The following is a 19620-nucleotide window of genomic DNA, read 5'->3' on the forward strand; positions in this document are numbered from 1 at the left end:
ACATGTGTTTAGGTCAAGTCTTTGATTCGTTCTCTTTCTTCTTCTTTTTATTGTTTCAAGGCTATATTTTAGGTTGGCTGTACAGAAATGAGGTTGCATTGTAGAGCCTCATCCTATACAGCAAGTAGAAGACTGCTTAGCTCATCCAGTGAGAATCTCATGTGTTATACTCTTACTTGTCATTGAGCTGCTGGATAAAAATGAATAGCTTTGTCTTAGAAAGCAATTACTCTTCTGCAATGAAAATAGCATTAAAAAAAACTCTACCTGGTATGCTATGTGCATTATTTTTCCTTCTGAAAAAACTTTCTTAGAAAATGAGGGCATGCAATGATTAGTGCTAACTTTCTCTTTCACATGTCCAACTTAAGATTTTCTAGTGAGGCAGAGTAATGGAAAGCGCCTGGCTTTCAGTTTTGTTCGTATTTAGCTCTCAAGACCCGAAGAGTTAGTAACTTTGCCTAAAGTTGAAAGAAAAATCCCTCTGGGCACAGTCAAACTCTGGGTGGAAGGCCATAGCGGTTAAAAACTTAGGCTTCGGAGCCAGATCGACATGGATTCAGGTGTGCCTCTGCCACCCAATGTGTGACTAGGGCAAACTGCTGAGTCCAAGTCTCAGTTTCCTCATCTGTTTGATGGGGATCATGGTGCAAGTCACCTGATGTTGTAATGGTTGCACGACAGTGTGTATAAGGTACTTGTGTAAGATCTGGCACTTGGCAAGAGTAAAATGTGTTTTAGCCTATACTTTTTACTCTTCAGTTGTAGAATTGTAGTAAAGGGCTTGGCCCTGGAGGGAGTAGGGTGACGTTGTGTTTTCAGGAAGGTAGCACGAGAGTACGGGGAGGACAATAGACATGTATAGGCTGACTGAAGACTCAGTAAGTAAATGGCATTGCCTCTTACAGCAGGCCAGAGGAGACTTCTGTGTTTTTCTTTACTAGAGAAGATTTAGGGGATATTGATTTTTTAAGGGAAGATTTATATTTCAATTTTAAAGAGGAAAATTTGTCAGCTCCTATATTCAGAAGAAACAATTTATTAGACTTTTTTTTGGGTGGGGGGAGGTAACAGTAAATGAATGAGACTGGTCCCATTTGATGTATGCTGTCAAAGTTTATAAACTATCTGATGAATTAGTAAGAACATATCAAGACAAAGAGCCTCCTTGTTAATGTGCACAGGTGAGGCTTTGCAGGCTGCTTGTGGGTGAGGGTAAAACTTTCCTTAACCTCAAGCCTGGATTCTGACCACAGAAACATCCCTCCTGAGTGAGTAGTGCTTCTAGAGTACTTTCCTCCAAGGACCTCTCCAGCATCTGGTTCAATCGCATGCCATCTTTTTCTCCTTTTCATCTGCTTCCTTGCCCCACTTTAGCACCCAGCTAGAGTGTGGGCAGACGGTGTGGCCTTGGGGACTCAGAAAGGGCTTGCTGTCATTCAGCAGCATGGAGTGTATAGCAGGTTCTGCTGCGGGAGAACCAGGGAAGTGAAAGGGCCTTACAGGACTCATGTGGAATGCTTGTGAATGCTTTATTTCCAAATATCCCTGAGCATTCGCAAGCCTTTTTATATCCCTTTATTTCCATTTTGCTTTGACAACACCATTACCATTCCTTGGCTACGAGGAACTGATTGGAAATAAACCTAATTGTTATTTCCTTAACAGTTTCAAGATCTGCAGCTTGCAGCAGTCTCCTGACAGTCTCTGTACATTTTCTCTGTCTCCTTCTAATCTATTCACCACATTGTAACTGGAGTGATTCCTTTTTTTTTTTTCTTTTTTTTCTTTTTTTCCCCAGAAACAGAAATCTAATCATGAGACTTCTTGGTTTAAAACTTCTTCACAGCTGCCATTTGCTTACAGGCTAAGGACTGAAATCCTTGCCGTGGCTTGGCTTACAGGACTCTGTGAGTCTGGCCTCTGCTGACTTTGCTCCTCAGCACCAACCTATTCATCTTTTACCCTTCCCCTTTCCAGAAAACCTAATGGTGGAGCCCTCTCTATTCCATCTGCTTCCCTGGTTACTCTCACCCAGGGCATTCATTCTCTTTTGATAAGTACTTTAGAGGCCTTTGTCACAATCTGTTACTACTGCATAGTTATGTACTTATTTCTTGCCAGTCTCCCTCACAAGGCTGCAAAGTCATGAGAGTGCAGACCGCAGTCTGTGCAGTCCCTATGAAGCTTGTTGCATTATGAGTCCTGAGCCTCCATTTGTTAAATAATGTCGTCAATTAATTTCCTCTAAAGGGTGAGGAAACCCCAACTATTAAAACTTATATTGAAAGTACAACTTAATTTATAGGAAAATAAACTTTTAGAGGAGGGAGAGATAGAAGCCCCAGAAACTTGGAATGAGTCAGGTCTTACAGCTGAGCAGGAACATAAGCTTTGAGGGAAGCTTTATTTATTTAAACAACGGTCTCATAAGGAAGGCAGAAAAAGGAATCCCAAGCAGATGACTTGGTTCCTATTATCTGCTGAGAGGAAGCTCATCTGGAGTGATGACTCTTTCCTGGCACTAAATTTGACCTGAAAATTATAAAATGAATGCATAAAGAATAAAAAAATACCTTCCTGCTCCCATTATGGATGATGTTTTTTATTGTGGGTTGCCAAATGGACAGGGTTTGCAAGAGGGAGTGAGTTGAGAAGAGGTGGAAATGAAAGCCTGTATATAACTTAGAGAGAACTTTAGGCAAACTGGGAAGATACCTGTGGTCTGAGATGAGGGCCAAGGCCACAGATGTGGGGACCACGTTCCTTTCTGGCAGCATTTTCTCATGTGGATTCTGGGGGCCTTCAAGGTATTCTGTGACAAAAGCGTTCTCCTCTAGTCAGGTAGGTTTGCAAAATACTGCGTATTATATCCTGGCTCACCCTTGAAGATGTATAATGCATATAAATAAAGATTCTGAGAACTGAGAATCTTACAGTGAAGAGATGTTTAGCTATTTAATCCAGCATTTTTCAAGCATATTTGACCTCAGAAAACATAATCATAGAACTTCCCTTAGAGTAGACCTGAGTAATGCTAATTTAGGAGTTGGAGACAGCAAGAAGTACCAGCATGAGATCAAGGTAGGGAAACTCAATTTTCTTTGTAGAAACATTTCTACTTTGAAACAGAAATAGAATCATCTGAGCTGAAATATATTTTTGTGTGTGTTTTATTATATTAGTGGTTGGAATGGGGGTCCCCAAAAAGTAAAGATTAAGGGAGTGAAGATCTTTGCTTTATGAAAATGGTATGAACCATAGTCATTTAATGGAGGATTTTAGTGGTTAGGAGGACAGACTGCTGGGTGTGAATTCATGGTCTGCCATGTTTTAGCTGGATGATGTAAGAAATGTCCTACCATCACAGTGCCTCCTTCCTCATCTGTGAAATGTGGGTAATAATAGTAATGACTACAATTGCTCTTCTAAGAGTTAAATGTGATGATGCATGTATAATGCTGAGAACAGTGCCTGGTTCAAAGAGCTTAATAAATGATAGCTATTAGTATTGCTGATTAAAGAATGCTAAGGAATTAATAAGAGTGGAAAGATTGGAGACCTTCACTTGGAACAAAATCTAGAAATGTCTAATAGCCAAAATGTTCTTCTCATGGGGCCTTTTCCAGCTTGAGGCAAATGATACTATGTTTAGAAGCTGATGGGGTAATAGTTTCCTAGCTAGAGAAAAACCTGAGGCTTCACACAAGGAGAACCACATTGTGTGTTCCTGCAGTACTGCTGGGGAAGTCATGCTGATGACTGAACCCGAAGTCTTTCTTTATAATCTTTTAAATCACCTATTTAAAAGACACTTTTCCTATAAAAGAATCTGAATCTACTCAATTTACTCATGATTTAATTTGAGCTCTGTTTGTTAATTATGCCAGGTTGTTTTTGGTTTCTAGGCAGTTGAATCAAGAGATAGAATGTCTGGTTTTCTAGTTACCTTATACATGAACTTGCATATCCATCCATCCATCCATCCATCCATCCATCCATCCTTTCATCCTTCCATCCACCCATCCATCCAGTAATTATTTATCAATAAAGTACTACTAACCACTTCCAGTTTATGAAGCATCCTCACAAAGCCCCCAAATGTGTTTTGAATATAGCACTAGGAGTTCTTTAGACCTCTGAAAGTTACTTATGAAAATGAAGGAGACTGCTCTATCTTAATTTTCTTATCCTCCTAATTTATGAGTTATGTTCTGTGTACACTGTGACACTGTAAGAAGAATGTTGGAGACTAGATTAAATCTAAGACCTAAAATATTCTGTCCATAGGCAGAGATACACAAAGAATGGCTAATTACTAAATAATTAATAATGGTCGGTGATGCTGCTGGCCCTTATTTAACGTTTACATGAGCACAGCTGCCTCTGGACTCATCCCAGAGGCTATCTTTATCAACACTAGAGTGTGATAATAAATGAGTTTCTTTAGGAATTTCTCTTTTTGGTTAAGGCACTGTCTCTGAAGAGTGTTCCATGGGAAAACAGTCTTCATGATATACACTTTTTTTTAATATAGATAAAACTTTGGCAGACCCATTTTCAACCCTGGTATTCAGACCTCCTAAAATTGCTATCAGCTAATAGAGATTTAGGATATAGAAAGCTGGGAAAGCAGTCAAATTGCTTCCAGGCCACTGAGGCCCTGCATGGATATGTATCACATGAGGGCTATGGACACCAGACCAATCAGGCCAAGCTTTTCAGGAAGCTCTGCTCAGAATCAGGTGGAGAACATTCTTAAGCAGTAGTCAATTATTATTCTTGAATATTAATCACAATTAGTGCAAAAGACTACCTCTTGACACTACCAGAATTATTTTGTATATAGAGATCTTATATGAGCATGGGAAAACCTATTTTTTAAATGCTAGCTCTCTGGTAAACAAATTTATTTTTAAAATACTAGTTCTCTGGTAAACAAAGTCATTCATTCACCAGACATTTATTGAGTTAATTTTATGACAGACATTTTGCTAGGCCTACTGATACAAAGGTGAATGAGGCATGGCATCTGCCCTTAAGGAAATATAAAATAGTATAAAATAGCATAGAGTTTCAACTTAAGTGTCAGATCTAATCTACTGATTGGTAGTGGCTGCCTGGAGGATTGTGTTGGGAAGAATTCTGAGGATTTGTCTGGACATAGTGATTGATTAGAACACTCTTCCTTGAGGGTAGGTAGGGGATAATGGCAGATGTACCACCCATTTTCTCTGCCTAGTCTTCTGAGAGACAGGCAGGCAGTTGCAGCTCCATATGTTAGGTACTATAGGAGAGGATCATACAGGGTACTCTGAACACCTAATTCTGCACATGGAGCAGATAATAGACAGTTGCAACTTTGAGCTGAGACCTGAAAATTAGTAGGAGATCCCCTGGTGAATAAAAAAGAGAGGTGCATTTCAGGCAAAGAAGCAAAGCTGGACATGGAGGCAAGGAATAGTAGGATGTGTTATGAAAGGCAAATTGTTCTTTGTACCAGGAAACTTTGCCAAGACCAGATCTCACTGAAGGATTTGGGTGTCAAGCCCAGGAGGCCATGGAGGACTGTGAGACAGCATTAAAAAATACTGATCCTTGAAAAATATTAATCTGAAAAGAATACACTGGTGGCAGGCACCCTTTAGAGCTCTGGCCTCTGGCCTATTCTGTTCAACCTCAATACTGATGGCTTGGTTAGACAAAGATGACATGCATTTTGATCAAATTAATCGAAGACACAATGTTTGGAAGGTTTGTGAACCTGTGGATGACTTAATCTGAAACCAGATGTCTCAAACAGCTTGAATGATTCCACACCAGAGGATATTTACCGGGGAAAATATAAATTCCATACTCTGGCTCAAACAACCAATTGTACAAGAGCAGGATGGAGGAATATTTAGCCTGGCAATAATATGTGTGACAAGAGTCAGATTATGGTTACAAATGTCACTGGTCCACAATGTGACATGTCCACACTGAGAAAACAGTGCTGATGGAAATGGAGAGTTCTAAGAGCCCTGATCATCTTGTCCCTTTCAGTCATGGGCTGACTACAAAAGTTGTGTTCATTTTGGTGAAGATTTGAAGGTAAAAATTAGCTGGCATGAGTCCAGAGGAAAACATCCAAGCCTGGAAGATCTTTTGGTTGATGATTTTAGGGTTACTATACCCAGAAAAACATAAGGACTGTCTTCAGATGTTTTGAAGATAATTGGTAGCCTAACACTTATGTTTATGTTGTATGGAGTGATGAAAAATGGGTAGACATTCCTGGAAAGCAAATTTCAGCCCAGGTTCTTGATGAAACCTCCAATGATGGGAGCATCTCTGAAGTGGAAAGGGCAAATAATAAGCTTCCTCTCCTGGAAGTGAGGATGCAGAGAATGGTTAACACTTGCTGGAAAGATTGTAGAGGGATTTATAGATTAGATATTGTTTGAGCTCAAAGGCTTTTCCAACTCTTAGGTTTTTTTTCATTCTAGAGGAAAAAAAAATCTCTACACTGCACTGTCTTTGAAGCCCGGAAAAGAACATCTATAAATTTGAGCCCAACCTTTAAGTTGTAAGTCTTGTTGGGGCAGGCTCTTTGACTTGCTGTGATGACAGTGGAGTCTTTCTGTCCCTCATCTGGACTTTTCTTTTTGTAGTCTTAAAAGTCCTCTCTCTCTCTCTTTTTATTTATTTATTTTTAACATCTCCTTCCTCTGTTTTCTGGGCCACTCACTCAAAGACACCCCATAAAATATTTGCCCAGGAAACAAGGCACCTTCCAATAAAAATACCCATAACCTGGAGGACAAGACACAAAAGCCTCATTTCCCAGCTCTGAGCTTTTGTTAAAACCTGTGTTATGACTGGGTGAAATGAGCTGGCCTCAGAGAAAAGGCCAGAAAACACAGGGAATCCTTTTGCTGATTGGCATCCTCTGCCATTTGTGACTCTCCATAACCCATGTTGTTGTCTCTGGCCACCAGCACCCGTCAGATGTTTTGCCAGCTTGAGTTGAGTCTGATTTCTCATGCCAGGTTCATCTCGTTGTTGCTGAATAAAGGAGGTTCCCACCATCACCATACTCCTTCCCTCACCCCTAGGAGAAATCTTCCTCCAGAGGCATGGGCGGCCATATGGCTGAATGGGTTCCTGCTCAGAGGAGGGGAGGGGAGGAAGAAGATAGTGCATGCCCTGAGCAGAGATCCAGCTCCTACTCCTGGTTTCTTCCAAAACCTGCCTGTTAATCACCTGTTTACATTGCCCAGCATGCTTGACTGGGTAATGATAGTAGGGGAAAAAGCAGTGAAAGGAACATCATAGGTTTTACTCAAGTGAAGTAATCCCTTCCTGATTTACAGGCATTTCAGTGGCTTTGGTGCAGACAGAGTGGCTGGTCTCATTCTTTTCACACCAGTGGCCAGCAGCCCCCAGAAAGCAGTTGGACTCTTTGTACCCCTTTGATGTCCCCTCTCGGGTGATTTTCACGTGGAGGGTGGTGCCAGTGGGCTTGGTTGCAGTCTGCCACCCCACCTTCCTAGTTAGTGTTCCCGCCTGCTGTTTCAGATGACTCTCAGTAAAATCAGACTGATGGTGCCTGCACCTGTGGGTATGATGTGAGGGACACATGAAGACCAGTTTGCATCAAGTCTCTTCTCTCACTGGCCTGCTCCAGTGCCAGATCCTAAGATACCACAGCTGAAAGGGAACTCAGAGGTCATCGAGTCCGACACCTTCATTTTGGCAATAAGGCAACTAAGGACCAGAGAGGTGAAGTAAGTTGCTCAAGGTCACACAGCTAGTTGGTGACAGGGACTGCAGCCTCAGCCTTTTCATTCCCAAACCAGGGATCCTTTTTCTCTCTTAGGTTAAAGCATTTCCCCTTTTTAAATGAATATATTTATTTATTCAGAAATTCAACAAATATTTGTTGATCTGTGACAGAGATGAATAGAATGTGTCTCAGCAAGCAACTCGTAGACTATGGGGAGGAGACAGGGGATTATACAAATTGACTCAATGTGGGAAATGCTGGTAAATGGAGGTAAGAATAGAACACTACTCTTTCCCTTCTATGGGAAAAGAGGGGAAAGTGCCTGACTTGTGTTTTGGTTTTGGCGATTATTTTATTTTATTTTATTTTATTTTATTTTATTTTATTTTATTTTTGAGGAGAGTCAGGAAAGTCACTAAGGTAACCTGGAGATATAAAATAGCATAGTGACCCAGGAGATAAGCTCTGGAACCAGACCGCCTTCATGTGACTCCAAGCTTTGCTGCTCCACCTGCTGAGTAACATGGGCCAAGTTGCTTACTCTCTTTGTGCCTCTGATTTCCACTCTAAAAAAGTGGAAAAATTGATAATACTTATCTCCTAGATTTATTGCAGGAGTTCATTGAGTTAATGCATGGAAAGCACTTTAAAAGTATATTGGTATATAGAAAAAAAGCATATAGTAGCTATTATTATTTTCAAAAGCTGTATTTGAGTAGTATGCTGAGCAATGAGACAGATCCCTATGTTTCAATGGGGACCAAAGATTTAGAAATGTCAGCATAGTTTCCAGTGAAAGATGCTGGTTTTGCTTGGGGCTCCTTCTAGGGAAACCAGGCACATGGGTGGAAATGGACGGGTACAGTCTGGAAGCAATTGGTGCGAAGGAATTTGGGGAAGAAGGAAGCCTGAAGCCTGGTATTTCTTTTTTCCTTCATGGTTTTGTCTAAGTTGGGGCTACAGAGGGGTGAGTATTGTTCAGTTGAATGAACAGTGAGGTATGGCAGTATTTGAGGCTTTGGGGGAGAGTGGTCGTTTCTGGGTATGGCTTTTGTTCTAAAGGAGCTTCCTTCCAGAAGTGGGGAGAAGTGTACCCGCAGACACCTGTGCCCTGAAGAGGTACAGCAACGAGGTTTCTCTTTTGGGAAAGAGGAGAGAGACCAGTATCTTACGATGTTGTCATCTGGTTCCAGTTTTCTCTCTTCGCCTCTTTAGCATCTCTTATCTAATTGTTTGCTTCCTGAAAGCATTTTTCTCCCAAGATTAGATACCCAGAGATGCCCTTGGGTGTAGAATCAATTCAACCAAGCAGATTGATTCCTCTGAACATGAACCCTTATATGTGTGATATCAGTGGTCCCCAACCTTTTTGGCACCATGGACCAGTTTCATGCAAGGCAGTTCTTCAACAGACAGGGGTGCGGGGATGGTTTAGGGATGATTCAAGCACATGACATTTATTGTGCACTTTCTATTATTATTACATTGTAATATATAATGAAATAATTCTACAACTCACTGTAATGTAGAGTCAGTGGGAGCCTTGAGCTTGTTTTTCCACAACTATTTGGTCCCATCTGGGAGTGACAGGAGACAGTGTCAGATTATCAGACGTTAGATTCTCATAAGGAGCCGCAACCTAGATCCTTCACATGCGCAGTTCACAATAGTGTCTGTACTCCTATGGGAATCTAATGCTATCGCTAGCTGATCTGACAGGAGGTGGAGCTCAGGAGGTGATGCGAGCAATGGGGCGTGGCTGTAAATAGGATGAAGCTTCGCTCACTCACCCACCACTCACCTCTTGCTGTGCAACCCAGTTCCTAACAAGCCATGGACTAGTACCAGTCTGCAGCCCCGGGAGTTGGGGACCCCTGTGTTAGACCATTTCATTACGGGCTGCATTCTTTTTTGGAAAATGAGGTAGTTGCCGTGTATGGTTCCTAAGGTCCCTTCTTAGCACAAACATTCTTGTTCTTGGGCCCTGACATTATGGATTTTACACACATGGTTTTTGCTACTTGCCAGGGATCTGGGAAGGTCTGTGGCACCCAGTAATTTATAATTCTGCTGAGGCAAGGATTTGGCAAGAAGTGGTCACATGGCTGGTGAGTCAACCTAGCTGATCACCCAATCTCCTCACTCAGTTCCTGGCACTTACTAACCGAGGTTGCAAAGGTCTCTGATCTTCTCCTTCAGAATGTTGAAGGTTGGCTGCTGCAGGATTTTCCCTTAGATTTAGCAAAGAAAAGTTTTTCTGCTAGGGCTCATATTTCTCTCTTCTTCCATAGAGGCTTTTATTTAAAATATTAGGAAAGAAAACTCTCCATACTCAACCACCCACCTCCACACTGGCACAAATCCAGCCTCAATCAGAACCCTCAGCTCACCCCGAGACGGGCTGTGGATTTTTCTGCCAGGCAGGTGGGATGGGAATGGGAGTTGAAGTTTGAGCAACTTTGAATTATGGCAGTTACCAGGATATATGATGTTTTGCTGCTCTGAATTAAGTGGGCTGGAAGGATCCTCACTCTTCCACACTCTATCCTCCTCCCAAATGAATTTCCTGTTTGTTCGAGGTGCAGGATCGACGGCCCAGGAGACCTTGTGTCTCCCGCCACCTGGGCACGCCAAACAACGGTCCATGTCGGTGGCTTGGGGCATGTCTGTGGAAAGTGGGTACAGACCACCTTTGAGGGAGAGAGGGGTGGTTGTCTGAGGGTCCTTTTAGGAGCTCACCTTCCTTTGCCCATTTCCTGTTTTGAGTTTGGGGATGGGGCGCTGGGGATGTAGCAGGCTATCCTGTTCACCCTGAGTTGCTATCCTTCCTTCCAATGTCTGAAGAAAAAAGAGGAGAGTGGGCTTGAAATTATGACAGGGGCTAACACTTATTTTGAATACATGAGGTAATTTTTTTTGTATTTTTGTTGACTTTATTCTTTTAGTTGAGGTATGATTAACATAGATGAATTATGTGTTTGGTTCTGTCAGTTTGAACAGTCATGTCCACTCGTGAAACCACTACCTAAAGCAAGTTATAGAACATTTGCATCATTCCAGAAAGTTCCTTTTTGGCCCTTTCTAGTCAGTTGTCCCCCACCCCGGCCTCCCATCCCTACTCCCGCACCTCTACCCAAAGACAGTCACTTTCTGGCTTCTATCACCATAGTTTATACACAGGGCAATTTTAAAAAGCATATATTCACTGCAACCTATGTAAATCCAAAAAGGATTACAGTTCATATGGGACTGTTTTTAAAAAAATCAGAAGGCTGTAGTTAGGAGCAGCTTTACCCCTTAACTGGAGCAAATCTTTGATGATGATGGGCCTTGGTGACCTGATCTCTAAAACAAGTATAATAATAATTCCTACCGGGCCGGGTGCAGTGGCTCACGCCTGTAATCCCAACACTTCGGGAGGCCGAGGCAGGTGGATCACGAGGTCACGAGTTCGAGTTCGAGACCAGCCTCACCAACATGGTGAAACCCCGTCTCTACTAAAAATACAAAAACCAAGTAGCCAGGTGGGGTGGTGGGCGCCTGTAATCCTAGCTACTCAGGAGGCTGAGGCAGAAGAATTGCTTGTACCTGGGAGGCGGAGGTTGCAGTGAGCCGAGATCACGCCATTGCCCTCCAGCCTGGGTGCCGGAGTGAGACTGTCTCAAATAATAATAATAATAATAATAATAATAATAATTCCTACCACATAGCAGAAAATGATAATAATAGTTGCATACCTTTATTGACCACTTCATTCTTCTGAACATTTTACTTCATTATCATATTTAATCTTCAAAGTGACACCTTGAGATATGTACCATTTTTGCTATTTTAACACATGGCAAAACCAGAGCTTTAAGAAGGGAGAAGTAACTTGCTTAGGGCCACAGCTCAGTCAGTCATAATTCAAATTAGGAGCCTTCGAGCCCAGGGCTTTAACCCAGAGCAGGTCAATGAGGCATGGACTCTTGTGAACTTAGGTAGCAGCTAAGCAGAGGTCATTATTATTTTAAAAGCAGTATCTATTGGTCAGAGAGCACAGTCTTCCTTTTTTTCTGTTTCATTACCTTTTAAATAGAAAAAAGTCTAGTTTTCAGAATGCTTAACATCAGTGGGTATCTGCAAATTAGAACTGTGGGTACTAAGTTTAAGCCTTGTGCTGCTAACAGGAAACATGAAAAAAATCTGTCAATAAGACTGATGCCCCGCTGGGCACAATGGCCCACATCTGTAATCCTGGCACTTTGGGAAGATGAGGTGGAAGGATGGCTTGAGCCCAGGAGTTTGAGACCAGCCTGGACAACATAGGGAGATCCTATTCCTACAAAAAAAAAAAAACATTAAAAATTAGCCAGGCATGGTAGCATGTGCCTGTGGTCCCAGATACTTGGGAGGCTGAGACAGGAGGATCGCTTGAGCCCAGGAGATCAAGACTGGAATGAGCTATAATGGTACCACTGCACTCCAGCGTAGGTGACAGAGCAAGACCATGTCTCCAAAAAAAAAAAAAAGTCTGATGCTTCCTTTACTAGTTTCCTTGCCAGAAAGGCATTATGATGAGTGTATAATAAAATAATATTATTTATAAATATAAACAACAATAAAACTAAATAGTGATATAATTTAAATTTTTATAGCTATCATTTGAGCTCCTAATATGTGCCATGCATATGCTCATCATTTGACATATTATTTCAACATGTAATGCATTAGAGGCATTGTATTAGTTATCTATTGCTGCATAACCAGTAACCCCCACATTTAGCAGGTTAAACCAGTAAAAGTTCATTATCTCGTATAGTTTCTAAGGATCAAGAATTCATGTGCAGCTTCACTGAGTGATTTGTGAGATGCTGTCAGCTGTATCCATAAGGCTGATTAGGACATGGCATTCCTAGTGAGCCCAAGGTGGAAATCACAGTCTTTTATAATCTAATTTACAGAAGTGACATACCATCCCTTCTACCATATACTATTAGTCATAGAGTTTGACCATGGTAAAATATGGGAGAGAACTGCATAAGGATGTGAAAGCCCCGAGCTGGGAAAGCCAGAAGGTGGGAACACTGGGGTTAGCTCAAAGGCTGCTTACCATAGGCATAATTAGCCTCATTTTACTGCTGAGAAATGCATCCTCAGAGAGATTCCGTAAGTCATCTACCTAGGAAGTGAGCAGGCTGGGATTTGACCACTGATCTGGTGAACTACACTGCCTGTGTGCTTTCCAGAATGAATGCCCAAGGCGGAGAGTCCCGGAAGAACGAAGCACATGCAGCCCTGGCCTTGGGTGTTCTAGCGTGTTTCTTAGGGTGGCCCCAGTTAGCTGTTTGCTCACAGATACCTACCCTTGTATGGTTAGCATGTCCCTGAAGAGCTGGGCATAAACCAAAGATTTGCAAATTCAATTCGTTTAAAATGCGTTAGAGAAGTTCAATATTTAAGGGACTTCTGCTTATAGCTTCCTGTATCACTTGGTAGTTTATCATTGGCTTTTAAAAAGCATTCAGATAGTGGAGTATACCAGTAGTATTGCAACTGTGGGTGAATGAAACTACCCTGAAGGAAAGATTTTGCTTTCCCCTTCTAGGGTAAATGTGGAATCCAATCTTATTTAAAACTATTTTGAGATCCAAGGAGGTTACTAATAAACCATGTGAAAGTCTAGTTATTTGTAAGATTCTAGGTGGTTGGTGTATAGATGGTGTTTTCCTATACCATCCCAAGCCACCCTGGCTTACCACATCCAGAAAAGGGCATTTTTGTAGTTGCCTCCACTGCAAGAGGACCCGACCACTGAGATAAATATTCCTGTCATGACCTACTTAAGGGAATTTCATTTTAGGGAAAGAATTTGGGAAGATCATATGGTCTCTAGCTGGCCCATTAAAAATGTAAACATTTATCTGCCTTTTAATGTCCATACCAAGCAAATAATAAAAGTTTCACATACTTCTCAAACTCTTTTCTTTGGATATCTTGGACTATTTCATAGAAATGGGGAAATGTCACCTTTCTAATCCTGTTTACCAACTCCTTTTTCTTATGAATTTGCTAATCTGTCCTGCCTAGGTTAAGGGAATTTGTTATTCATCCTACTCATTCATTCACTTAACATTTATTTTACACCTGTCCTGTGCTAAAAGTAATAGGTGTAAAATTCCATAATAGATATTAGGGAAAAAAAGATGAAAAAGACTAATTTTCTGCCCTCAGAGAGCTCATAGTTCAACGGGAGATTCAACAAAGAGAAAGATGGTTACAACTTTGATATGTGAGGGATCATGCAGCAAAGAGTAATTTACTCTGGTTAGGGAGTGCTGAAAGCTTTCTCAGGGGTGATGATGCATCTAGAAGGATGAGGAGGAGTTTGCTAAAAGAAGCAGCAAGGAAGGGAAATGAAAGTTTGGGATGGTGGTAGAGGAATGTCAGGTAGAAGAAATCATTCACAAAGGCATAAAAGGTGAGAGACAGCCTGGTCCATTTTGGAACAAGAAAGCAGGCCATAACTGATTTTTGTTTCTCTTCCTTCTGTAGTCTTAGCAACTGGAATGTTTTTCTAGGACTGTTCCAAATCCAAATGTTGTATCATTTGTCCCCCAAACTATAGTGTTTTACAAGGAACTAAAAAATGGTTAGTTCTTCTTATTCTCATTGCCATGACTAATAATGTTTTAAAATTACATTTTTCTGCCTGGTGTTCATCATGACCCTTAGAGAAATATCTGTGACATGTCACATGGGCTTATCATGAGTCAGGTATGGGAATGTCACGTATCAAACTACTTTTGTTAATCAAATACACAAAATGCGGATTCCCTCAGTGTTCTTGAGATTTGCAGCAGTTATAAGTTCTAGTTTGTTAAGAAAATCTCCTGTGCCTGATTGGTTATATTATTATTTCCATCTCTTTGCCTCATTAGGGCCCTGTTGTTAAAAGAAATAGCAAAATAAAGGTCTTTCTCTTTTTGTTGTGGTAAATTGGAAATACCCTAGAGACTGTCAAAGAGAGATGTGAAAATACTTCAGAAATATTATTTCATGCCTTGTGACTACAGGGTGGTGGTGAGGACTCCTTAGTCTGAGGCACTTAGGGCTGCTGGAGGTCTGCTGCCTAGAAATGCACCTCAGGGGAAGACTTCCAGGTGTGAGAGGTTGCCTAGGAATGTCATTCAGGACTTGCAAGTGTGATGGTTAATTTTAGGTGTCACTTGACTGGGCTAAGGGATGCCCAGATAACTGGTAAAGCGTTATTTCTGGGTGTGTCTGTGAGGGTTTCCAGAATAAATTAGCATTTGAATCAGTAGACTGAGTACAGAATATCTGCCCTCAGATATTCGTGCATCAGGAAGGCATCATCCAATCTGCTGAGGGCCCAGTAGAACAGAAAGATGTAAGATGGGCAAATTTGATGTCACTTTGAGCTAGGATACTTCTTCTGTCCATGGGCATCAAAGATCCTAGTTCCTGGGCCTTTGGATTCTGGGACTTACACCAGTACTCCCTACTCCTGGTTCTTAGACCTTTGGACTCAGACTGCATTATACCACCGACTTTCCCGGTTCTCTCACTTGGCTTTTAGAGATGGCATTATGGTGGGACTGCTCAGCCTCCATGATTGTATGAGCCAACCCCCATAATAAATTTCTACATATATATATCTTCTTGGTTCTGTTTCACTGGAGAACTCTAATTCAGCAAGTCAAAGGAGGAAGGTATATTTGCCTTTAGTTTGTCCCTATCACAGTGATTTTATTCCTTCTACTTTAATTCAATAAGCATTCATTAATTCACTTCTAATGGGCCATGAATAGTGCTAGGTGCTGGAAATGCAAAAATTAATGGACTGTGACTTAGACACAGTCCATTTCCTTGAACCTCACAGTTGAATAGGGGAAAAGGTACAAGGAACAGCTATGCTATAGCGCACAGATAGATATGTGCAGGGGAGCTGGGCACCTCATTGCATCTGGGAGATTTTGAAGGAGATACTAGCAAATTGGATCTGAAAAGATGAGTAAGAATCTATCTGACCCAGAGGTCTCATGGGTCTTTAAGCACATTAAAGAGACTTGAATGTGGTTTATAAAGTATGATTTGTACAAAAAGCACAAATCATATTCCCATAAACACTTTAAAGCATCACAGTTGCTTTAAATCCATATAGTGAGCTGTAGCTACGTTTATTGTATATTTATTGTCTATTTTACAGATTTGAAAGCCTGAGAAGGCAGATAGATAAACGTTACTTGCCCTAGGTCACTAACCAGTGATTAGCCACTCTAGGACTGAAATCCAGTATTTTTTTTCTTACTGCAAAACCCATGCTTATAGAAGTCTGTATTGGACAGCAGTCCTGCGTGTGGCTAAGCTCTGCCACCACTAATAAGCCCGTAAACTTGGACAAGTTGCCAGATTTCTCTAACCTTAGGCTTTCTCATCTGCAGAGTGGAAAGAGCAGGACTTGATGCCCTTCTAGCTATGCTGTCTGTGATTTCTAGAGACAGAACCTAGAAGGGCAATATGGGAGAGACCAGCAGCTGCCGTTGCAAAGACTAGCTTTATGGCAAGCCTCGTTTCCCAAAAGCACAGGCCCTTCAGCGGCCAGTGAAACTGATGTTTTTGGATTTATCAAGTAGCTTTGCCAAGGATCAACTGGCAGAAGAAAGCGAAAAGCAAAACGGCAGATTTAAAGATGAGTTCTTTTCTATGGTGTCAGCCCCAGAGGGTGCGGTAGAGTGGTGGACACCATCTACAGTGGGAAGCATGTTTCTTCAAGGGGAGATTGACTGTGTGCTTAGGCAGTAAACATCTTCTGGGCACAGTGTCACTGGGAGGATTTTTGTATTGAGAGGGCAGTGAGGCATGAAACCTCAGACTTCTGTGGTACTTCCTGCCACCCAGTGATGTCAGAGGCTCGCTGCTCAGAGTCCCCTGCTCAGGGCCCTGTTTCTCCAGCTCTGCTTACACTGTGTGGGAGAGGAGCAGCAGTCAGGAGAAAACCTCACTCCTATGAGGGCAGAGATGGAGACTGGGAAAAAAGGCAAGGGGTGGGGGGTAGGGGAAGAATGCATTGCATTTGGCCTTGAAGACAGTTATTTACTTGTTTGCTGTGATTGCTAATATGCCAGATGAATAGAAAAGAGGCTGATTTTTGGTGATATTATTTCAAGTGTATTCTTCATGATGTCCAGATTAAAAGGTCTTTGTGGTCTTCTTAATTTTGTTGTTTACTGATTGGGCATGGACATATGAACTCTTTTTTTTTTTCTTCCTGGTTGCCTTTGCTACATTTACAGGCTTTCGTGTTTCTAAGAAACAAAGGAAGCAGCTGTCTTTTCATAAATTAATGATATCAAAAGTATCAGTAATCTCTGGATGGTGCTATACAAACTAGTTCAAGAGATGTACAGTGGTTCACCTTTATCTGTGTCCTGGGAATATGTTCCAGGACTCTTGGTGTAGGCAGTAGGGATACGCTGGACAAAGGGGTGACTCACAATCTGGGCAGGATGGAGCAGGATGGCCCTGGATTTCATTATGTTATTGAGAATGGTATATAATTTTAAACTTACGGATTATTTCTGGAATTTTCCATTTCATATTTTCGGACCATGGTGGACCTTGGGTAACTGAAACCATGGGAAACACCCTACAGATAAAGGGGGAAACTACTATATTCTAAAAGTTTATAAGATAAAGCAATTCGATGATGATATTAAATGCCATTGCACTGATCTCTGCAAAAGCCCCTCATTCATTAATCCATTCCTACATACATACAAATATAGCCTCCCATCGTCTTCATACACCATACACACCTTACATTTGTGCACTTGATTTTGGTGAAGCTGATGTTTATTCTGATCATGTTCAGAATGGGGCTCCTATAGCACAGGGGAGGTTTTTGGGATAGGTGGGTAAGAGAAATATAAGGAAGGAAGAGCAAAAAGGATTTGATTCTTTATTGTTTATACACCAGAACCACTGCCCTGCACATAATTCCTCCTTCTGGGCACTGGGTAGTGAGTTGGCAAAATGAGAAAGACAGAAATGGTAGTTACAAATATTTTACAAATTGTTAGAATAAACACTGGTTTTCATCTGAGTTGGCCATTAGGTTGGAATCTGCTTGGCCAAAAGGTCAAAACCCTTTCTCTGGCAAGAGTGATGCATCTTAAGTGTACTTTATTTTGCCAGGTAGACTAAAGACCTTCAAATCTTTGGCAGAGGTGTGAGAAATCCTACAGTGCATGTTTTCTCTCACTCTAGAAAAACTCCTGGACATGGATTACAGGAGCTTTTAGATCTTAGAATGCTCTTTATAAAATATATTTGGATGACACATGACATGGACAAAGTCTTATGGCATACTTCTGTTTTATTTAAGTATGTGATTGGATCAGGACTTAGGAAAGTTTATCAAGCTTTTTAGATACAATCTTGTAACCTCTAAAGATAGAGATGGCATTTAATGGCATGATAGTTGGCTGATAAAGATTACTGGACAATTTAATAGCATGTTGCATTCTTGTAATATATTCTTGTTCTTCTTTGAACACAGGACTATTACTCAGATTTAGAAATACAAATAATAGCTATCTGCATTTTTCTTCATTGTCTCTGTTAGACAGTGGGATATAGTATTGTCTTTAGTTTGGCTGCATTGCTGGACTTGAAACCCTGCGTAAACGCTCATACTCACTTAAGAAAATGAACCATGTATCTTGGTCTCATGAAGGAGATGGTTAGACCTGAGAAAGAGGATGACCTTTGTTGACTAAGCTGGAATTTGAAGTGGAGGTAGCGTGAAGTCAGGGTGAGGTTTTGGCTGTTTAGTCTCCCAGATAGAAAAGATGAAGACCGAGAATTGATATTCACACATCTTGATTAGGTACCTGGCATATCATTAGCCTTTCTTGAAGTCATTGAATCACAGGCTGTTTGGGCTGTTAGTAAATTTGGAGGTGCTCTGTTAATCTCTTCTCCCTCTCATTTTCCCATGAAGGAACCAAGTCTCAGACTTGAGATCACTGACATTTACCAGCTATTAAATGGACCTGTTCTTCTTTTGGTAATTTTTGAAAAACTTTAGAATTTTTTCTTTTCATGAAAAATTTCATTCTTACTGTTTTTATTTGATTTGATACTGTTTTGTGCTCAGAAAATAATGTCCAGAGGTGTCTTGGAATTGGCATCTGTGAGATTAGAGCTATGACCCCTCTAAGTTCTGAAGACCCTCTGTTCAGTAAAAGTGCTCACAGGTTGCTACAGGGACTTAGAGGTCCTGATATTCAACCTCCTCTAAGATGAATGCTTCCACCTATAGTGCCCTAGATGAGTGGATACCCATACTTGAGTCTTTCATTCACAACGTGCTTCCTCCTTAACCAAAACAGCCACTCCCATTATTATATAATCTATTTCTTATCGTATCATATTTAGCCAGTGACTTCTACTGGATTATTTAAAAATATACAAATGAATAGCACATGTGCCCTTTCTGAAGTTATTTTGACAGCTCCTTTGATAGCAGGTGGAATTTTTAAATGACGTCTTTGATGCCTGGATTGTCAGGACTTTGCATGGATTCTGGTGGCATTTCTGGAAATGTGACTAAAGACCCCTCTAGTGTTCTAGAATCTGTGTTCAATAACTTTGAACTCCATGCCATCTGAAGCCTTCTCCAGAGTGTGTGCTGGGTCCCTTGTTTACTCTGAAAGATTTCAGTAACACTCGGTAGACACTAAGGAATGCTTCCTCCACCTTCTTCATTTTAAACTCACCTGTTGGATTTAACAGTTCCTTTCTCATCTAATCAAGGAGCCGAATTCTGTTTCCCAATAATATAATCA

At 41.2% G+C, this 19620-nt stretch overlaps 1 protein-coding gene and 1 pseudogene across 1 annotated transcript in view; one reads left to right on the forward strand and one right to left on the reverse strand.

The window, feature by feature from the left end:
- LOC104653222 (cofilin-1-like) overlaps positions 1–9661 on the reverse strand; it is a 42903-nt pseudogene extending 33242 nt beyond the window's left edge.
- The window catches only part of ROR1 (receptor tyrosine kinase like orphan receptor 1), a 415703-nt gene that overhangs the window by 101633 nt on the left and 294450 nt on the right, over positions 1–19620 (forward strand). The gene's annotated exons all lie outside the window — the stretch shown is intronic.

Source organism: Saimiri boliviensis, chromosome 11 (genome assembly GCF_048565385.1).
Source record: "Saimiri boliviensis isolate mSaiBol1 chromosome 11, mSaiBol1.pri, whole genome shotgun sequence".
Lineage (NCBI taxonomy): Eukaryota > Metazoa > Chordata > Mammalia > Primates > Cebidae > Saimiri > Saimiri boliviensis.